This window comes from Lepus europaeus, chromosome 20 (genome assembly GCF_033115175.1).
Source record: "Lepus europaeus isolate LE1 chromosome 20, mLepTim1.pri, whole genome shotgun sequence".
Lineage (NCBI taxonomy): Eukaryota > Metazoa > Chordata > Mammalia > Lagomorpha > Leporidae > Lepus > Lepus europaeus.
The window spans coordinates 40,088,747-40,109,283 of NC_084846.1; the positions used below are offsets into that span (position 1 = coordinate 40,088,747).

The 20,537-nt window shown below is 41.6% G+C and overlaps 1 long non-coding RNA gene across 1 annotated transcript in view; it reads right to left on the reverse strand.

Moving 5' to 3' along the window:
* Positions 1-7,839: 7,839 nt before the first annotated feature.
* Positions 7,840-20,537, reverse strand: part of LOC133749704 (uncharacterized) — a 140,180-nt gene continuing 127,482 nt past the window's right edge. Inside the window, exons 6-7 of the long non-coding RNA XR_009864607.1 lie at positions 11,612-11,840; positions 7,840-7,912 (exon numbers count right to left, since the gene is read on the reverse strand). This is a non-coding gene — a long non-coding RNA (uncharacterized LOC133749704). The remainder of the gene's footprint in view (positions 7,913-11,611; positions 11,841-20,537) is intronic.

The window sequence follows — 20,537 nt, forward strand, 5'->3', positions numbered from 1 at the left end:
AGCAGTGTCCTTGTCATTTTCGTTGAGTCAAACTGACTTGATTTAAACTGGATGAAAATGAACCACCTCAGACAAAAAGGTGGGACTAATATATGAAATTTAAAGTCTTTTCAAGTAAATACCTCTTTGAATGACAAATTTATTTATAGATACTCTAGCATCAATAATCATCTATTTTAAGAACTATGCTAGGCCGGCGCCGTGGCTCAACAGGCTAATCCTCTGCCTTGCGGCACCAGCACACCGGGTTCTAGTCCCGGTCGGGGCACCGGATTCTGTCCCGGTTGCCCCTCTTCCAGGCCAGCCCTCTGCTATGGCCTGGAAAGGCAGTGGAGGATGGCCCAAGTGCTTGGGCCCTGCACCCCTTGGGAGACCAGGAGAAGCACCTGGCTCCTGCCTTCGGATCAGCACGGTGCACTGGCCACAGCGTGCCGGCCATGGCGGCCATTGGAAGGTGAACCAATGGCAAAAAGGAAGACCTTTCTCTCTGTCTCTCTCTCTCTCACTGTCCACTCTGCATGTCAAAAAAAAAAAAAAAAAAAAAAGAAGAACTGTGCTAGCTGGTGCTCACTCTCTCTCTTTCTCTCTCTCTATTTCACCTTCTCTGTCACTCTGACTTTCAAGTAAATATATAAATACAACTTAAAATGATATTTTCAAAGAACCATGCTAGCATAGTAACAAAGGAAATACCTGTACAATATACTTTTGTTTTAAAGCAGAATATTGTCTCAGGTATAGGCATAAGAAAAAAAATTTGGCCTATAAAGTGCTATATATTTTATCCAGTGAGAGTGATACTTATATTTATGATATCTCCATTTTTAAATTCATGCTGCTTTCATTAGAGCAAAAATAAACATGAATTTTCAATATCTACTTCATACTTAAAATTGGAAAATCTCAGGTGGCTCCAGCAATCAAGGAGTGGGTTATAATTATCTAATAACTTAAGAATATTTTGTATTGAATACAACATATAAAGTATTTCAGCAATTTGAAAATACGCATGCATGTGCTATGCTATGACTGCAGTTATATCATTTCCAGTGGCATATGGCATATTTATTTCAATGTGTAGTTATTAAAGTAACATAACTATTATTTCCTCCATCAGAATAATATTTGACAGAAAACAAGTATTCTTTTGAATAAAATATGACCATTATCTTTGTGATTTTTAGGAAAGCTTAGTTTTTTTAAGCTCATAGTTTCAATGAAAAGAAATGTCAAAAAATTAAATGAATCAAAGGATTATCTGTTACTGTATAAAATCATTTTTCAAATTTAATAAGCTCTATTTAATAACCTCTTGGCTTTAGCTGGTTAATGTTCTCAGGCATTCTGGAGAAAAGAAGCTGTTGGGAAAACACTGGTATTGAGTTCCAGCAGGGAAGCACCAACTTAAACTAGTGGAAAGTTCTCAGTTAAGTAAATACACAAACCTGTTCAGTTAACAGTGTGATTAAGGCTACATACATATCCTAGACATTTAGAGTCTTGATTTTGTTTGACTCCAAGTACCAGAAGTGATATTTTCTTGTGGGATTATGGCACATTTGTCCTATATAGTGGAATAAGTGTGTCTTAGTAAAGCTTAGTTTCCTATTAAATCAAAGCATGTAAAACAAAATTGGAAAATTCAAGGAGAAAAAGGCTCAGATAAAATTATCTCAAAACATTCTGTGATCATATTAGTTGATGGGCATGTATGGCCAGCAGTTGCAAGTCAGTGTCCTTTTAGCCAGGTCCTTTGCTTTTGCAGAGTGTTCTCATTCTAAAGCATTAAATGATCTTTTCTCAGTAGTTCTAGTCTTTTGATGACTTGGAGATAATAATGTGAAGACACAGACTGATCAACCTTATACAGTCTTTTGCATATTTTAATGATCTGACAGTGCATATTAGCATCATGGGAGTAAACAAAATTTCTCAAGCTCAGCAATGGTGGATAGTCTGCTGATGTTCCTCACAGATTATTTCTCCCTTCTCTTAACATCTTTCATAATTTATTCCTATGTCAGTAACCACTATAACCCACCACATAAAAAATAACCTATAATGCTGTAAAGATTCTTGGATGGATCCCAATACTCTGGCATCTTAGCACTAATGACATTGCTTAGATCATTGTGTATCCTATCTAATATTGATAAATATCATGATGATATGATTTTATAGATTCTAGTTTAAACTATCCAAGTACCTCTCAACAGAAAAGAGAGTTGAAGAAGTAAGAGGAAGAGAATGAGAAAGAGGAAATATTTGATTAAACACCATAAATTCTCAATCTAAAGGATCTGATTTATATCAAGAATAAAGTTGAGAGCAGTGTCAGCCATACTGGAACAGCACATAAGATATTTTCAATTTAGATATCTCCTTTTTCAGTTATCTCAACATAAAACGTCTCCAAACTGAATGTTCTTCCCTAAACCACAAACTATTGGTCCTTTCTTTCAGAAATTCAGAATTGATCCCATGCCTGTGGGTTCATGGACCTCATGGTGATGTTGCCATTTAATGAGGAAGGAAAACAGCCTTAAAGAAAAAAAAATCCATTGGCAATGGAAATAGTATACATAATTTTTCAGCTCAATAAATTGAAAATAATTTTTTTATTTTATCTACTTACAACAGCTAAAATTTGATATTATGGTGTGTTTATGTAGAACCTTGAAGGACACTTTTCAGCTTAACTTGATATGGAAATTATATTATTATGTGGATAGCCCTTATGTAATAATGGGTTTCCATGTGATTTTGCAAACTCTTTAGTTCATACTATTTTTTCTAAGTCCCTTGCCTTCCCTGTTCAGTCATGGGAACTCTATACTTCAATAGCTAGGAAGAAGGGAATTCAGATAATATGATAATGATAGAGTCTATTATGGTAACTGCAGTAGATACGCCTTGAATGGAGATTATTTATTTATTTATTTATTTCTAAAGATTTATTTATTCATTTGAAAATCAGAATAACAGAAGAGATGGGGGGGATGGAGAGAGAGAGAGAGAGAGACCTTCCATCCACTGGTTCATTCCCCAGATGGTCACAAGGGCCAGAGCTGGGCCAAAGCTGGGAGCCAGGAGCCTTATCCAGATCTCCCATGTGGGTGGCAGGGGTTCAAACACTCAGGCCATCTTCTCCTTCTTTTCTCAGGCTATTGACATGGAGCTGGGTCTGAAGTAGAGCAGCTAGGACATGAACTGCTGTCCATATGGGATGCCACCATTGCAGGTGATGACTTAACAATGCTGGCCCCTGGAATTAAGTTTTTAAAAATTCTCCATATTAGTGTTATGAATAACCATTCAGTACTAACAGTCGGTTTAAAAATAAGTTTGTAGTATAAGCATTTTGCCTAGTGTTTAAAATGCCTGTTAGGATGCCCATAGTCCATATCAGAATGCTGGGACTGATGCCTGGCTCCAGTTCCTGACTCCAGCTTCCTGCCAATGCAGACCATGGAAAGTAGCAGATAATAACTCAAGGTAATGACTCAAGTTCCCATAACCCACGTAGGAGACCTGGATTGAATTCCTGGATCCCAGCTTTACTATAACGCAGTACTGACTGTTGAAGGTATATGGGGAATAACTAGCAGATGGAAGATATCATCTGTGTTCTTTCTATCTATCTATCTATCTATCTATCTATTTATGTATCTATCAATATCTATATCTCTCTCTGCCTCTTAAATGAATACAATATTTTTACAATATTAAAAAAAGGGTTTGGTGGCCGGCGCGGCAGCCCAATAGGCTAATCCTCCACCAGCGGCGCCGGTACTCGGGGTTCTAGTCCCGGTCTGGGCGCCGGATTCTGTCCTGGTCGCTCCTCTTCCTGTCCAGCTCTCTGCTGTGGCCCAGAAAAGTGCAGTGGAAGATGGCCCAAGTCCTTTGGCCCTGCACCAGCATGGGAGACCAGGAGAAGCGCCTGGCTCCTGGCTTCGGATCAGTGTGGTGCGCCGGCCACAGCGCAATGGCCACAGCGGCCATTGGGGGGTGAACCAACAGAAAAAGAAGGCCTTTCTCTCTGTCTCTCTCTCTCACTGTCCACTCTGCCTGTCCAAAAAAAAAAAAAACAGGTTTGGTAATAAATTTTCCATTTAGATGAATCCATATGTTTGAACAGTCAGCAACAAATTTACTTAACAAAGTCACTTCAATGCTCCAAACTTAGATATAAAATTAAGCTCTGTGATGAATAAGATGAATATACAATGAATTGATAAATAAGCTATTTAGATATGTAAACCATTCAAAGAGAAAGTCTGTAAGTTTAGGGCTATAAAACTTGAAGAACTGTGAAGTCCAATTAAAGCGAAATTATTACTGGAACACAGTCTCACCAAGGCTCTGACGGAATTGGGCTGATGAGAAAGAGCCCTGAAATGTTATCATTTTATCTAAGACAAGCAGTCCAGCAGAAGGAGGTTAGTTTACATGGAGTTGGGTTAAGGAATCTAAAACCAAGGACTTGGAAGTATTTCTCTAATTGTATCCAGGAGAGAGAAATATGGAATCTGGCAGACATACAGAGAATGTTGGGAACAATTATGAAATTAAAGTCATGTTGTTTCTTTAGCTACAATTCAGGAATATCCAGGTTTCGTTTCACTCTCCCTGTCAAAGATCCATAAGCTCAGAGGCAGAGTCAGGCAAATGATTACTTAGCTGGCGCTTGGGCCCAGGTATTTCTATAGAACTGGTAAACTAGGCTAGTTCAAGTGGAAGAAGTATAGCCCATGGCAGTCACAAGGCAGAGCAGACTAAGTTACTGGGTGATTTTATTGTACTACTCATTTTCATTCATGTAGATCTTGCCATTCCCAGCTCAACACAGGGCACAAAGAGTGCATCCACCGGCAAGAACAAGAGAGAATGGTATCTCTGTTCAGGACAGTATCTGATAGCAAAATAGCTACTTTTTCTTGATAAATATGATTGCTTTCATTGCCTCGCTGCTAATGCTGACTTCCCCAGAGCAAAAGCCAATCTGCGGCCGGCGCCGCAGCTCACTAGGCTAATCCTCCGCCTTGCGGCGCCAGCACACCGGGTTCTAGTCCCGGTCGGGGCGCCAGATTCTGTCCCGGTTGCCCCTCTTCCACTCCAGCTCTGCTGTGGCCCGGGAGTGCAGTGGAGGATGGCCCAAGTGCTTGGGCCCTGCACCCCATGGGAGACCAGGAGAAGCACCTGGCTCCTGCCATCGGATCAGCGTGGTGCGCCGGCCGCAGCGTGCCTACCGCGGCGGCCATTGGAGGGTGAACCAATGGCAAAAGGAAGACCTTTCTCTCTCTCTCTCTCACTGTCCACTCTGCCTGTCAAAAAAAAAATAAATTAAAAAAAAAAAAAAGAAGTAGGAGGTCCATCTCAATTGCCTTTGACTTGGGTATATAACGGGTAAAAATCTCCAACTGTGATTTTATCTACTAGATGTATGCTATTAGTGAATTATTTATAAAAACCACATTTATTAAGTGAAGCAATGACTGAATTAATGCATTAAAATATAATACTTTACAGGTGATTTTGAAAGATATGAGCTGAAAATAAAACTATTTCTTTGATTGCCAGCAGTGCCTGTGAACTTCCTATCTTTACCCAAACCCTTCCTATCTTTCCCAAAGCTTCATGATCAAATGTCCATTTAAACACACAAAAGGTATCAAGTCATAATGGCATTGGAAAGAAGAAGTGTTCAGCAGCAGTTTGCCATCCTGGGCAAGAGTTTTCACCAAGTAGCCACCAGAAGCGTTAGCTCAGCAGGAGTTATGACTCCTCCATTCTTATGCTTTGAAAAACAACAGGGCAAACAGAAATAGGGTAGGAAAATATTTCCATTGATTGTTGCCACATCTTCCAAAAGTCTAGCCTAATCAATCAGAAATTGAGCAGTCATTCTGCTTACTGGAAGTGAGCTACAGTGGAGGCACCTGAAGTCATCCCTGCATGGTCTACTTTCACTCCCCACCCACTACCACCAATAGTGCTTCTTTTCCTGAATCATTCATTGCAGGTAATTCAATTTCTAGAAGCAGCCAAGAGTGAAGCAGAATGGGGAATGGGGGCATGGTTAACAGTCCATGAAGTCCTCAAAAGAAAGAAAAGGATCTTGAAAATTGTAGTTCTCAGACAAAAGAAAAACTGTCACTTGTTACAATGACCAAGAATCTCTTCATTCATTCAGCATCACCCTATGTATTAAGTCATTTTTTGGTTGCTAAAACAAAATACCTGAGTCTGAGGACTTTTAAAGCAAATAGGCTTATGTAGCTCCTAGTTCTGTAGGTTCCAGAGCATGGCCCTGGGAGGGACCCCTGGCTATGTCACCGCATAGTGGCAAAGCAGGTAGAGAAATGGCCATGTGCAGAAGGGACTAAGCACATGGAGTGGCCTCATAGTGTAACAACTCACTCTCATGAGAACTAACTCATTCTTTGAAACCAGATTTAACCCCTTCTGAGGGTGGTGGCCCATGACCTAACTACCTTGCCATAGGCTCCATGTCTTAAAGGTTCTGCCCCCTCAGCATCAACACCATATGTGCCAAGCTCCTGGAGGAAGCTCTCAAAGCATATCCAAACCGTAGCACCTTCATGTGCGTGACTGTTCTGCACATTTCTTTCACTGAATAGAATCCTTAAAAACTTACGATGTTGTCTGGTCTATTTGAGCCAACATTCAGAATTCTTGTCTGAATACATGGCAAGAGCCCACAGGCTTTTTAATATTGAAAATTATTAACAAGTAGTCCGATATCAGTTTGAGTCTTTGGTACTCCACTTCCAAACCAGCTCCCTCCTAGTGTTTCTGCGAAGGCAGTGAATCATGGCTCTGGTATTTGAGCCCCTGACACTCATGAAGGAGACCCAGATTTAGTTCTTGGCTCCTGGCTTCGGCCTGGTTCAGCCCTGGCTGTTGCACCTATTTGGGAAGTAAACCAGTAGATGGAAGAACTTTCTCTCTCTGTCACTCTGCCTTTCAAATAAGATAAAGTATTTTAAATATATTTATTCATATGTATGCATAAAGGTTGCACATGTAGGAGAAGTATACAATGACGTTTTAAATCAACTTCTGAATTTCTCTACTAAACATACCATGAATACATATTTTTCAACTTTATAAAAAGTAAGAAATATCTTATTAAAATTCCAAAAGGATTTTCTTTATAGTTTGACAAAAATAATTTCAAATTAGTAAAAGAATTGGATGAGAGAAGGAAAAAAAAAACCCATCCATAGAATCTCCCTAGGAAATGTTGGGTATAAAATGAAGTGTTAAATAAAAATTTAGCCCTACTATAGAATTCAAAGATAATTCATTGAGCACAGTCTTAAAACAGATATATGAATTTAACGCTGCATAAAGTATCATAAGTCCATATAGGGGATAGGTCTTCTTACAAAAAATAATTTGGAAAACCATCCATTCATTCAGAAACAATGTCTAGTTGTAGTCTTAGTCATGCCTCGCACTGAAACAAATTTTCATGCATTAAAGAGATGGATGTAAAAATGATATAAAACCACCCCAGGAACTCTTTTAAAAAGTAAAACAAAGGCAAACATATCCCAATCTTAGTTTGAAAAAATTTAAGCACAAAAAAGCACTGAAAGAAACCACATAAGTATGCAAAGTTGTACATATGTGTACACACACAGGGCACTTCAAAAATTTCATGGAAAATGGAATAAAAGGCAAACTTGTTTCCATGCAAAAGGTTTTAAAGTTCATACTCACAATGGGTCTTCAAAAAGTTCATGATAACATGTATTATAAAAAGTATACATGGATTTCAATTTTTCTGTAGCAAAAAAAAAAAAAACTTACCTTTTAATTGCATTTTCCATGAACTTTCTGAAACACCATCATATGTATGGTTACAGAGGTAAAATAAAGGAGACTAAAACAAAAAAAAATGGAAGAAAACACTTTACAAAGTATTTTCTATATAACATTTCATTTTCTGAACTAATTAAAATAGTTACAACTCTTTATGAAAACAAAGGACAGAAATAGACATCCATAAAAGAAGGCAGAAGGCTAATGAACATTTTTAAATGTCCAGTAGCAATCAAAGAATGCAAGCTATACAATAATATGGTGTCATTTTCATCTCTGAGATTTACACATACTTAGAAGTCTACAATCCCCAGAGATATGAAAAGGTTGATAAGTACTCAAATATGGACTGCTCTTCTGTACTTTGGTACATTTCTGGTGAGCATTTTGGTGATACAAAATTAAGAGAATTATGAAATTTCTTATGCCATCATCTCCTCACTCTCATCCCCAAATTATTGAGATGGGTGTTTAGCATCATAAAATTTAGACTACTTCCAGTTAACTTCCTGAAATCCAATTGCAAGCTACAGAACTTTTAAATTATAATGATATAGTGATCAATTCTTACAGTTGGCTCTACATTAATTTTATTTGTTTATTTTTAAAGATTAATTATTTTAAAGGCAGAGGAACCAAGTGACAGGGAGAGACAGAGGGGGAGGGGGATGGAGAGAGGAAAGGTGGGGTGGAGAGAGATTGCCCATTTGCTGGTTCATTCAGGAGGGCTGGGCAAGACCAAATCCAGGAGCCTAGAACTCCATCTGGTTCTCCCATGTGGGTGGCAGGGGCTCAAGCACACATACAATTTTCTGCTGCCTTCCCAGGTGCATTAGCAGGGAGCTGGATCAGAAACAGAACAGCCAGTTCTTGAACCTGCACCAATATGGATGTTTGTGTCATGGAAGCTTAGTCTGCTGTGCTACAACACCAGTCCCTCCACATTACTTTATTTATTTTTTTGAGAGGTAGAGTTACAGACATTGAGAGGGAGAGACAGAGAGAAAGGTTTTCCATCTGCTGGTTCACTCCCCAAATGTCTGCAATGGCCAGAGCTGAGCTGATCCAAAACCAGGAGCCAGGAGCTTCTTCCAGGTCTCCCACACGAGTACAGGGGCCCAAGCGTTTGGGCTATCTTCCATTGCTTTCCCAGGCCATAGCAGAGAGCCAGATTCGAAGAGGAGCAGCCAGGACTAGAACCGACACCCATATGGGATGCCAGTGCTGCAGGCAGAGGATTAACCTACTGCACCACAGCACCGGTCCCTCCACGTTACTTTTAAAGAAAACATTGGTTCTTTCTTGGTTCATCTTTAAGAGCTGGGGCAATCTTCTATCCATCAGTGTTTAAAATATTTTAGCAAGGGCCAGCACCGTGGCTCACTTGGTTAATCCTCTGCTTGCGGCTCTGGCATTCCATATTCCATATGGGTGCCAGGTTCTAGTCCCGATTGCTCCTCTTCCAGTCCAGCTCTCTGCTGTGGCCCAGGAGGGCAGTGGAGGATGGCCCAAGTCCTTGGGCCCTGCACCCGCATGGGAGAACAGGAGGAAGCACCTGGCTCCTGGCTTCAGATCGGCTCAGCTCCTGGCTTCGGATCGGTGCAGTGCCAGCTGTGGTGGCCATTTGGGGAGTGAACCAATGGAAGGAAGACCTTTCTCTCTGTCTCTCTCTCTCTCTTACTGTCTATAACTCAGCCTGTCAAATAAAAAAATAAAATATTTTATCAAAAGGTGTTAATTCAACCTTATAGGCAACCTTGGGGTCTTCTCTTTACTGGCCATGAAACATTTGAACACTCATTTTTCAGGACACACATAGTCAGAAACACGTGTATTTTCTTCAGGCCTTTAATCCAATTTGGAGTGGGGAATTAGAGAAAAATTCCTACAACAGCAGATTTCAAATTGTAGTACAAATTGGAATGACCAGAAATAGTTGTTAGACCAGCTTGCTGGCCCCACTCCTGAGTATCCGATTCCACAGACCTGGAGCTAGACTGCGCATGTGCTTCACTAGCCAGTTCCCAGGTGATGCTCATGCTATGGGAGTAACGCTGGCCTAGAGGAAGTCACTTCTAAGATGACCAGGCCAAGTAGTCATGTGGTATCTTTGGGGGATGATGGGAAGCTGCCATCACATGGATGATGTGATGTTTGACAGACTGGTCTCAATCACATTTCCACCAGTAAGTTAGAGATTGTGTTGGCTCCCTAACACCACAGCCAGATGCTCACAGTCACGGACAAGCTGAGATACCAGTTCACACTTTTCCAGCTACTTTATTTTCCTCAAGGGCAAGTTCCTATCTCAAATTTTTCATGTGGTCTCCATAGTTATTTTTACAAGTAAATAATTGATATAGAGTTGCTAATTGGACGGAATTCACAAAAACATACACTGAGAAGAAAGCCTATAGGAAGCTCTGAGCATATAACCACAGCTACAATTTAGGATTTAGTGCTTAGCCGGAGAAGAATGTTCCTAAATCCCTATCTTTCCATTTCCCCAGTTCTAGCTGAGGATAAGCTGGATAAACTTTGAGGTTGGAGATTTTAATGGCTGCAAAGCTCATCTAACAGTGTCTGGATGGGCTCTAGGTGCAGATGCCAATAATAATGGGAGATAATCATGGGACAGGGATGGTATTATTCAGTTCATCCAGGCCCTTGATGAACTTGTGGGGAAGCAGGAGGGGGTGAGAGAGAAGTAAATAATTAGCTCTTACTGGAAACAGTTTTAAAAACCAACATCTCTTACATATCTGCCTCAGAGGTTTTCTTTTTTTTTTTTTCTTAAGGATGGTTTCTTGGAATGAGCTGTTGAGGTCGGGTATTGCACATTCTTTGTCTTGCTCATTTGCTCATGTACTTGGTTATATAGGTATTTACAGTTATTCCAGACAATGGACAATATCCTATTTCCCTTGATAAACCTGAGACTTTGCTACTCTTTCCAGTTATAATCATCATAATAGCTCAGTTGTTTATGCACTTCTAATTACCAGGAACTCTCCTAAGTGTTTCACCAATATGAATTAATTTGAATCATAATGATCCTATTAGATGGATACCTTTACTGTCTGTTTATAGTTAAGGCATCTGAAGTCCCATGAGATTAAGTAGTATGTTCAAGGTCACAGGTCCAGGAAGTGGCACAGTGATTGACATAGTGCAGGCTCCAAGTACCACACAGAGCTGAGGGAAGAAAGCAATGAAGCTGAACTGCAAAAGTGAGTTGGAAACCGCCGGCGCCGCGGCTCACTAGGCTAATCCTCCGCCTTGCGGCGCCAGCACACCGGGTTCTAGTCCCGGTCAGGGCGCCGGTTCTGTCCCGGTTGCCCCTCTTCCAGGCCAGCTCTCTGCCGTGGCCAGGGAGTGCAGTGGAGGATGGCCCAAGTGCTTGGGCCCTGCACCCCATGGGAGACCAGGAGAAGCACCTGGCTCCTGCCATCGGATCAGCGCGGTGTGCCGGCCGCAGCGCGCCAGCCGCGGCGGCCATTGGAGGGTGAACCAACGGCAAAGGAAGACCTTTCTCTGTCTCTCTCTCTCTCACTGTCCACTCTGCCTGTCAAAAAATAAAAAATAAAAAAAAAAAGTGAGTTGGAAACCATAGGTTTTCAAGTCAAACTGTCACTGTGAAATGCTACTCAGATCAATAGGCCTCTCTGAGCTGTAGCTGTGTAGATGAGAACCCTAACAATGACTGAACAGACTTAAGAAAGTAAAATGAAAATGTCTTAGCAAACAATCGCGATAGTACCTGAGCATGGAGCTGGGCACATTGTGCAAGTTCCCATCCTTTTAGAGAAGAATTCTTCAGAACAAAGAGAGGATGGTGTCTTCAGGACCTCCATGTCTATGGGTCCCATCCCCATCTTTAGAGGCAGGGTGGCTGGAGATGAGAACATCTCTCATGTACCATGGCATTGCCTCTTAGGAGAAGCTGTCACTCATTCACATACGTTAGGAACAAGTCTTCAGAATTGCACCTGAAGGATACAAGAGGGAAATACTCAAATGAATTGAATTTTCTGGGATTTTTCCCTGGCAGATGAGGCAGGGCGGCAGTTTGGACTGTGACCTTTCTGACACCTCACTGAAGCAAAATCAGGAAGTTCCTAAGTTATTCAGAAGCTGCAAAACAAAGAAGTCTATGGCCTCACAATTCAGATGCATGCTCTCCAGGTGTCTCCAGCAGCCCTTGGCAACCAACAAATGAAATAGGCCTGGGCGAGCTCCCAGCTGAGACAGAAAGTGGGGCTCCAAGGGCCACTGGCCAGCCGCTCATCAATGAATACCCCAGTGTCCTTATATCTGCTGCTGCCTCTCTCTGCCACATTGCCTTGGACGGTCTGCCTCCCACAGACCTAGAGATGTGCAGACCTGGCCTGGTGATGACTGAAGGAAAATAGAGGGGGAATAGGTCAAACCTGTTGAAATGACTATTATGATCTGCAAAATCTGTGTGAAAGGTGCTGCCACCATGCTCGCCACCGGAGAACAGATCTAAGGAGAGCAGGTGAAAGGTAAGGCATCACTGTGACTACTGCGTCTGATGAAGGCCTGTCTCCCGCGGATCTTGCCCTTGCTACCTTTAGAATATAAGAGCTGGTGTTTCCTGGGGTGTAGCTCTGAGAACACTGCACGAAAGGACTCCTTGTTCTTCACAGCAGTCCTATCAGCCCTTATTATGTGGGACTGAGACTCTAAGAGATTAATTGACTTGCTTCCCACAGCCAGTAGCCCTCTGTCCTCTACTTGCTCCTCTTCCTGCAAATCCTTCATGGCTTCCCTCTGCTCTCTGAAGAAAATCCAGTCCGGCCGGCGCCGCGGCTCAATAGGCTAATCCTCCGCCTAGCGGCACCGGCACACCGGGTTCTAGTCCCGGTCGGGGAGCCGGGTTCTGTCCCGGTTGCCCCTCTTCCAGGCCAGCTCTCTGCTGTGGCCTGGGAGTGCAGTGGAGGATGGCCCAAGTGCTTGGGCCCTGCACCCCATGGGAAACCAGGAGAAGCACCTGGCTCCTGCCATCGGATCAGCGCAGTGCGCCAGCCGCAGCGCTCCAGCCGCGGCAGCCATTGGAGGGTGAACCAATGGCAAAAGGAAGACCTTTCTCTCTCTCTCTCTCTCTCTCACTGTCCACTCTGCCTGTCAAAAATAAAAAAAAAAAAAAAAAGAAAATCCAGTCCTCCTGGCTGCTACTGCCAAGGCCCTTAGGGATTCAGATCCTGCATATGTCTTCTGTCCAATTGTTATGGGGGGTTGGGGAGAGGTGCTTCCTGTTCCACCTCTCAGTTGTGGATAAACTGTGTTCATGTCCTAAATGTGTTCTCTTGTCTGTCATCTCAGGGTCTGCATGTGTTTTCTAGGCCTGGAACCTCACCTTACCACCTCCCTGTCCTGGATAACAATCACTTACACTTTGGAGTTAAGTGTAGGCCCAATTTTCTCTCTGACCAGAAGTGGGTAGTTGTCCCTGTTGTTAGCGATGTGTACCTCTATTCTTTCCTTATAATGCATATTGCTTTACTTTCTTGGCAGATGAAACTATTGGTCTCCTGCTCTAGACTGGAAGCTCTAGGCTGCCAGACTTTGTCCACTGAGCACAGAGCCTGCTTCTGAGTGGATGACCAACAAATACTTTTTAAGGAATAAAAGATTGAATTTCCTTTGTTTTACTCATTCATACCACTCTCCCATCCCTGACCCTTGCCTGTTTGATTTAACCTTCAGCTGTCCCATGCTTGCTTAGCAAGAACAAAATTCCTTGTATACAAAAATCCTTAGAGAGTTTGAAAGAAGTTGTAATAATGCCAAACAGCAGGGCAGTCGAAAAACTGGCCTTTTTTTATTTCTCCTTGCCTTTTTTTTCCACACTACTCTCCTATTTCTTCTGAAACCACTGACATGTCCATAACCCTGGTCTCTCTAGAACCTCACAGCCCAGGAAGCCACATGCCATGTGCTTTGGATCTTAGACATCAGTCAGGCTCAGAGGAAGCACACGAATGGAAAAATCATTGGTTTGGGGGTAAAATAAACTCAGACCCTATTCCCAAAAGAGTCCTTCTCAGGATGTGTGAATTTGTACATGGTGTGAAATCTCTCCGGATATCTTTATTCTCTCTCTGAACAGGGGATGGTAACATTTATTTCATGAAGTGGTTATGGGGATTCAATAAAGTAATACGTGTCGGGATTCCAGCCAAAAGTAAGCAGATAGCAAACATTTGCTAATACCAATTCTCTCCTTTCCTTTGCCTTTATCTGGGAGTATTTGGGTCTGGGAATTTTAGAGAATCTACAATGATATAAGAAGATTAACTGGGGCTTCAATGGGTCTGTAAACACTTATAAATCACATACAAAGTTGACTATGTTCTTGAGGGATTTTATTTCCAGAGAAGTTATCTGTGTTAATTTCTTGGTTCTGTCTTAACAAAGCACCACAAAATGATTACTTAAACAACAGAAATGTGTGGCTTCACAGTTCTGAGGGATGGATGTTGAAATCAAGGTATAGTAAGGGTTGGGTCCAAGAGCCACAGGGGGCAATCTGTCCCATGCCTGTCTCCTAGCTTCTGGTAGCACCAGGGTTCATTGACTTGCAGGTGGTGTTTGCTTTATGTCTTCTCTGTACATATAGGTCTCTGTCCAAATTCCCTTTCCAAGAGGACATCAGTTATATTGGATTAGGGCAATGACCTCATCTTAATTTAACTATCTGTAAAGATCATCTTTACAAATAAGGTCGCATTCACAGTACTGTGGTTACACCTTCAATATATCCTTTTTGAGGAACAATTCAACCCATAGCAGTATACATAGATTTCATAGGATTGTTAGTCAGTGGTACGTCAAAAACAAAGAACTCATACCTAAAATCTTCCTTAAGTCTTATCTTAAACCAACCCAACCAACAAGCTTACAGACTTAGGATAAGACAGGCTTTGTCTTGAGGGTTGAGTCATGGAAAAATATCAAGGCAACTCTCATGGGTTATTTAGGAATTCACTATGATACCCAATATTCTTGGGCCCAGAAGTGTTCTGGATAGCAGATTATTTCCAAATTTTTAACATTTGCATGTACAATAATGAGATACCTTGGGAATGGGGCTCTAGTCTAAATACAAAATCCTTTTGTGTTTCATATGCAAAGATAGTTCAAAAAGTAATGGAAAGGTGAGATTAAGATAAACATATAGCATTCCCATGGACTTACACCTAAGGGTAAAGCTAAAAATTTGCCATAGGGCTCCAAATTCCATTAAGCTGGCAGGTACTAATGCCATCTTACATGTTAAAGTGATCATATTAAGTGTGTAACTTATCATATAGATAGGATTAAGTGTTAAAGGGATCACATAAATAAGACCAAGTGTCTGGTAATAACAATAGATAGAATTAAAAAAAAGAATGGGGGCCAGAGCTGTGGCACAGCAGGTAAACGCCCTGGCCTGAAGCGCTGGCATCCCATATGGGCGCCGGTTCGAGACCCGGCTGCTCCTCTTCTGATCCAGCTCTCTGCTATGGCCTGGGAAAGCAGCACAAGATGGCCCAAGTCCTTGGGCCCCTGCACCCGCGTGGGAGACCCGGAAGAAACTCCTGGCTCCTGGCTTCGGATTGGCGCATCTCTGGTCGTTGCAGCCAATTGGGGAGTGAACAATCAGATGGAAGACTCTCTCTCTCTCTCTCTCTCTCTCTCTCTCTCTCTCTCTCTCTCTTCCTCTCCTCTCTCTGTGTAACTCTGACTTTCAATTAACTAAATAAATCTTTTTAAAAAAGAGAGAGAAAGAGAATGATCCAAGATGGGAAGCAGGCCACACAGCAGATTCATAGAATGACAAATGCCCTAAATAAGCACTTTGACCTCAAAATCAGCCCTTAAGGCATTTGGATCTGGCTGAAAAGCTCAGGAGAGCATTTCAGGCATGGCAAGCCAAGACGTGGTAGCAAAAAATAACCTACATGAAGGATCTCTATGGTAAGACCCCAGTGGAAAGAAAGGGCCATCAAACAAGGAGGTACCTTTCTCTGAAGGGAGGAGAGAACTTCCACTATGCATATGGCCCTGTCTAAATACCGGTGGAGTTTGTGGACTCAAAAGACTTCCATAGCCTTGGTAGCTCATGTTAAGAGCCTTGAGTGGTCACTGACATCAAAAATAAGAGTGTTAATTGTTAAATCAACAACAGGAGTCACTGTGCACTTAATCTCCATGTTGGACCTCTGTCCTTAATGAGGTATATTATGAGAATTAACAGTAATACCGGTCTTCAAACAGTACTTTATAGTTTGTGTGTCTGTGTGGGTATAAACAGTGGAAATCTCTACTTAGTATAGAGTTGGTCTTCTGTATATAAAGTGAATTAAAAATGAATCTTAATGAAAGATGGAATGGGAGAAGGAGTAGGAGGTCAGATGGGAGTAGGGGTGGGTGGGTGGGAATAGGGGGAAGTAACACTATATTCCTAAAAGCTGTAATGTGAAATTTGTATTCATTAAATAAAAACCTTAAAAAAAAAAAAACCAAATGTATGGGGCAAGTGCTGTGGCACAGCGAGTTCTGCAGCCATTTGAGATGTCCACGTCCAATATCAGAATGCAGGTTCAAGTTGCACCTTCTCTGTTTCTGATCCTACTAATGCACCTCGAAAGGCAGCAAATGATTGGTCAAGAACTTGGATTTGTGTTCCCCAAGTGGGAGACCCAGATGGAGTGATTTCTGGGCTGCTGGCTTCAGTGTGGCCCTGCCCTGGCTGTTGCGGTCATTTGGGGAGTAAACCAGCAGATGCATGATCTCTCTCTGTCTTTCCCTTTCTCTCTCTCTCTCTGCCACTCTGCCTTTCAAATAAACAAATCAATATTTAGAAGATCAATTTATTTTTATATGGAAACATTTTGAAATCATCATATATATTTTTTACAATATGCATTTTATATGAAATTTTTGAAGACCCTTTTATATGGATATACATGAAAAATCTTTTGCATAATAAAATTATCTTTTAAATCTATTTTCCACAAACTTTTTGAAGTCAGTTATACACCTTACACATAGCCTAAAGGTAATTTTATAAAATATTTTAGTGTACCTATTTTAATTATGACCTGTCAAATGAGATCAGGTGTGGCGTTTTCCAACCATGGTGATATGTAAGTGCTCAAAACGTTTGATTATGGAGCATTTCACATTTAGGATGCTCAGCCTGTAATGGAAAGAGAGCTCAGTTTTTCCACATCAGACTTGAGTCCTGTTGGTAATCACTGCTGTTTGGTTAAAATCCTGATGGCTGTGCTAAGAATTTCTTGAGTCCTAGAGTCATAAAGTTAACAATCCAATAACCCAGATGAATATACTAGTATAATATTGTTATAAATTGGGTGCTAGGCAAGAAAGAAACATGATCTTAAAAAGTCTATAACTAAAGAATATGACTTTGCCTGGAATTTCAATGGAAGGATTTACTGAGCAAATGATGTTTTACATGAGACTGGAAAGATAAATTATGGAAAAGAGTATTTTAGCCAGAGGAACAGCATGTGTAAAAGTCCTGTGATAAGAGGGGACACACTACACTTAAGGAACTAAAATAAAGCCAGTGAGACTCTTGCAGAAAGCTGGAGGTAGGAGAACAGAAGAATGGTAAGAGATGAGGCTGCTGAGTATTTGGGCATTGTGAGCAATTTAAAAACTCATTCTGGGAGAAATGGGAGGCCATTGAAAGTCCTATCCATCTTACTTAACCTTTATGTCAATCTCATTCACTTAAATCCCCACCCCTCTGACTTCTTCAAATTCCTCACCTTGACTCTGAGATATTTTATTCTGGTACATTCTAAGACTCTGTTTATGTCCTTTAACGTCCTTTTTCTCTCTGACTTACCTGCTCTTACCACCCTTCCCCTGAGTTCCTCAGTAAATCGTTTTAAGCTTCTATTATTAGATTCACATTCTAATGTTTTATTTAAATGCATCCTGTTGCATGGTCTTATCTACTCCCATTATGTGGTTATCTCCAAAACCTTTTCCTTGGGCTGCAGTTGCCTTTTTCTATCTATTTACAAAATAAATAATGCATGATTTTGGTCATATGAATCTCTACATGGTTGAAGCTGTTTTGAGCTCTGCAGGCAACTATTTTTTAGAGATATTAACAAATCAATATTGTCTTGGCTATTAACACAGATTTGTTCCCAGGCAGAGATGAATGAGTCATCTAAAGAGGCTGGAACAATGACTGGTGGAGTGTTCTCAGCAAGGCCTCCCCAGGCATCAGTGGAAACCGTTGACAGATAGCTTGGCCTTGTGATCTCTGTTGATATAGAAAACACATGCTTTGAGTTTGCTGAGGTTTCCACTCATCTTCCCTGAGGGACCCTGACTCAGGGTTACAATCACCCTCTGCTTACGTCTGTGTGGCATGGAGCATCACCCTAGCTGAGATGGTGTGGAAGGAAGCCAGCAGATCAATGCACTTGAATTGAAGGTCATGGTGGCAAGGTCTACATGAGTATTGAAAATGAGACTTTGTTGAAAATCTTAGTTGGTCTGATTCTCTGCTTCTAAGGTAGCAACTGTGGAAGAGAAAGGAGGAATAGAAGAAGAGGAAGGGAGAAAGAGGGAGGGAAGAACGGAGAAAGTGAGAAAAGATCCAAACTAATGTTTCCTGAACACTGCATGATTTACTTTCACAGTCATAGTTTATTTGATTCCCACAGCCTGGAACAGCAGACATATAAATCTTAATCTGCCTAGAACTACTCTTCTGAAATAAAAACTAGTCATTTTTCTAACAAGTTGGGAATCAACCATTTTTGTTTTCTTTTCTATCTGATAATCTTGACTATATCACAAGGTCCTGGTCACTGACTTGGGACAATAACCAGAACTTTTGAGTCATAGATTCTATCACTCTCCTGAAGACTTAGTCATAACTGAGTTCTTTGGGGTCTTTCCTTGAGGCAGCTCATCTTGAATGTATATAATTCAATTGAACCTACTCGGCTAGAAACCCAAACCACATGGGAGAGCAGGTGCCTGCAGGTTCTGTTTCCATCAGTTCTGTATTTCTCCCATTTTACTACAATTCTTCACTTCTAGGCCAGGTATTTTCTTCCTAATTTGGATCAATGGATACTCTATGACACTTGAATTTATTTATTTTTTTTACTGCCTTTAACTCAGTACTGTTAAAAATTTTCCTCTTGGGCCATTCTTTGGTCTTCCAAGAATTACTTCAGATACTTGAGTGCTTCATGACCCTACCTGAGAGCAAAATTTTCATACCTGTCTACCTGGTGCTCTCCAGGTGTCCCCACGTGCTTTAGTGCCAAAGCTCCGAAGAGGAGGAGAAAGTTCAGAGAGAACTGCATGAAGGAGAATCCCATGAGGAGAATGGCCTTTGGCACTTCCAACGATGGTGCCTGTAAGTAGTGTATACCTATCCTGTGGCAGGATTAGGTTGAAGAACTGGAAAAGAAGTTTGTCTAGCTTTCGTCAATGCTAATGGGCTATATTGGACAAATGCTCATTCAACCAAATCCCAGTAAAGAGGATGAATTTGTTTCTGTTCCACTCAATTAGTCATTCCATCCTTGGGGGTCTCAAAAAGGTCTGTGCAGCCCTGTATTAGCATAAGTAGTTATTACTCCCAACAATGAGTCCCTGTGTTGATAAGACCAATATGTGTTTCTCTACTTATGATTTTTTGCCCTGAAAGCCCAGAATTTTGGCTGCTTCACATGTGCACAGTGAATTCTTGGAGGGCTTTCCATTCTCATTGTGACCTTCAGCCATGACTTCCAGACACTGCCAATCATTTTCTGCTCTATATTTGCTGTTGTTTCTTATTACACACATCTTGGATGTGATGGAAACATGGATGCAATCCCTTTTCCACTGTTTCCACAGACAAACAAACAAATTATTCAAGGTCTTCACTGTGAGCAGATTTGGAGTGTCAGACAGAAGAGAATGCACAACAAACTGGACACAAAAATTTCTTAAGCATCTCCTGGAAATGATACACATTGCTTGACTATCTCTTCCAACAATCTTCTCTCTTCTCCTGAACTTGCTTCTTCCCGTGCTTTTCTAATTGAGAGCAGTTGAGCTCTTCCCTTCATTTCCTGTCCTTTCCTAACCAATGCTTTCAGTAACTCAGATGCTATCCTAAATGTTTTGTCTAGGTATTTTGCTACATTAAGGTACTTGTTTCTGTAAGACTTGGTGACGAGTATAACTTTTAACAGAACATAAACACAAGCTGTATTGTTATTAGGGAAGTGGTACACTCAGATATCAACATTCTTTTCCCTTTCTCCCCACTCTACAGGTATTTTTGCCTTTTTTTTTTTGACAGGCAGATTGGACAGTGAGAGAGAGAGAGACAGGGAGAAAGGTCTTCCTTTACCGTTGGTTCACCCTCCAATGGCTGCTGCGGCCGGCGTGCTGCGGCTGGCGCACCACGCTGATCCAAAGCCAGGAGTCAGGTGCTTCTCCTGGTCTCTCATGTGGGTGCAGGGCCCAAGGACTTGGGCCATCCTCCACTGCATCCCGGGCCACAGCAGAAAGCTGGACTGGAAGAGGGGCAACCGTGACAGAATCCAGCGCCCCAACCGGGACTAGAACCTGGTGTGCCGGCGCCGCAGGAGGAGGATTAGCCTATTGAGCCGCGGTGCCGG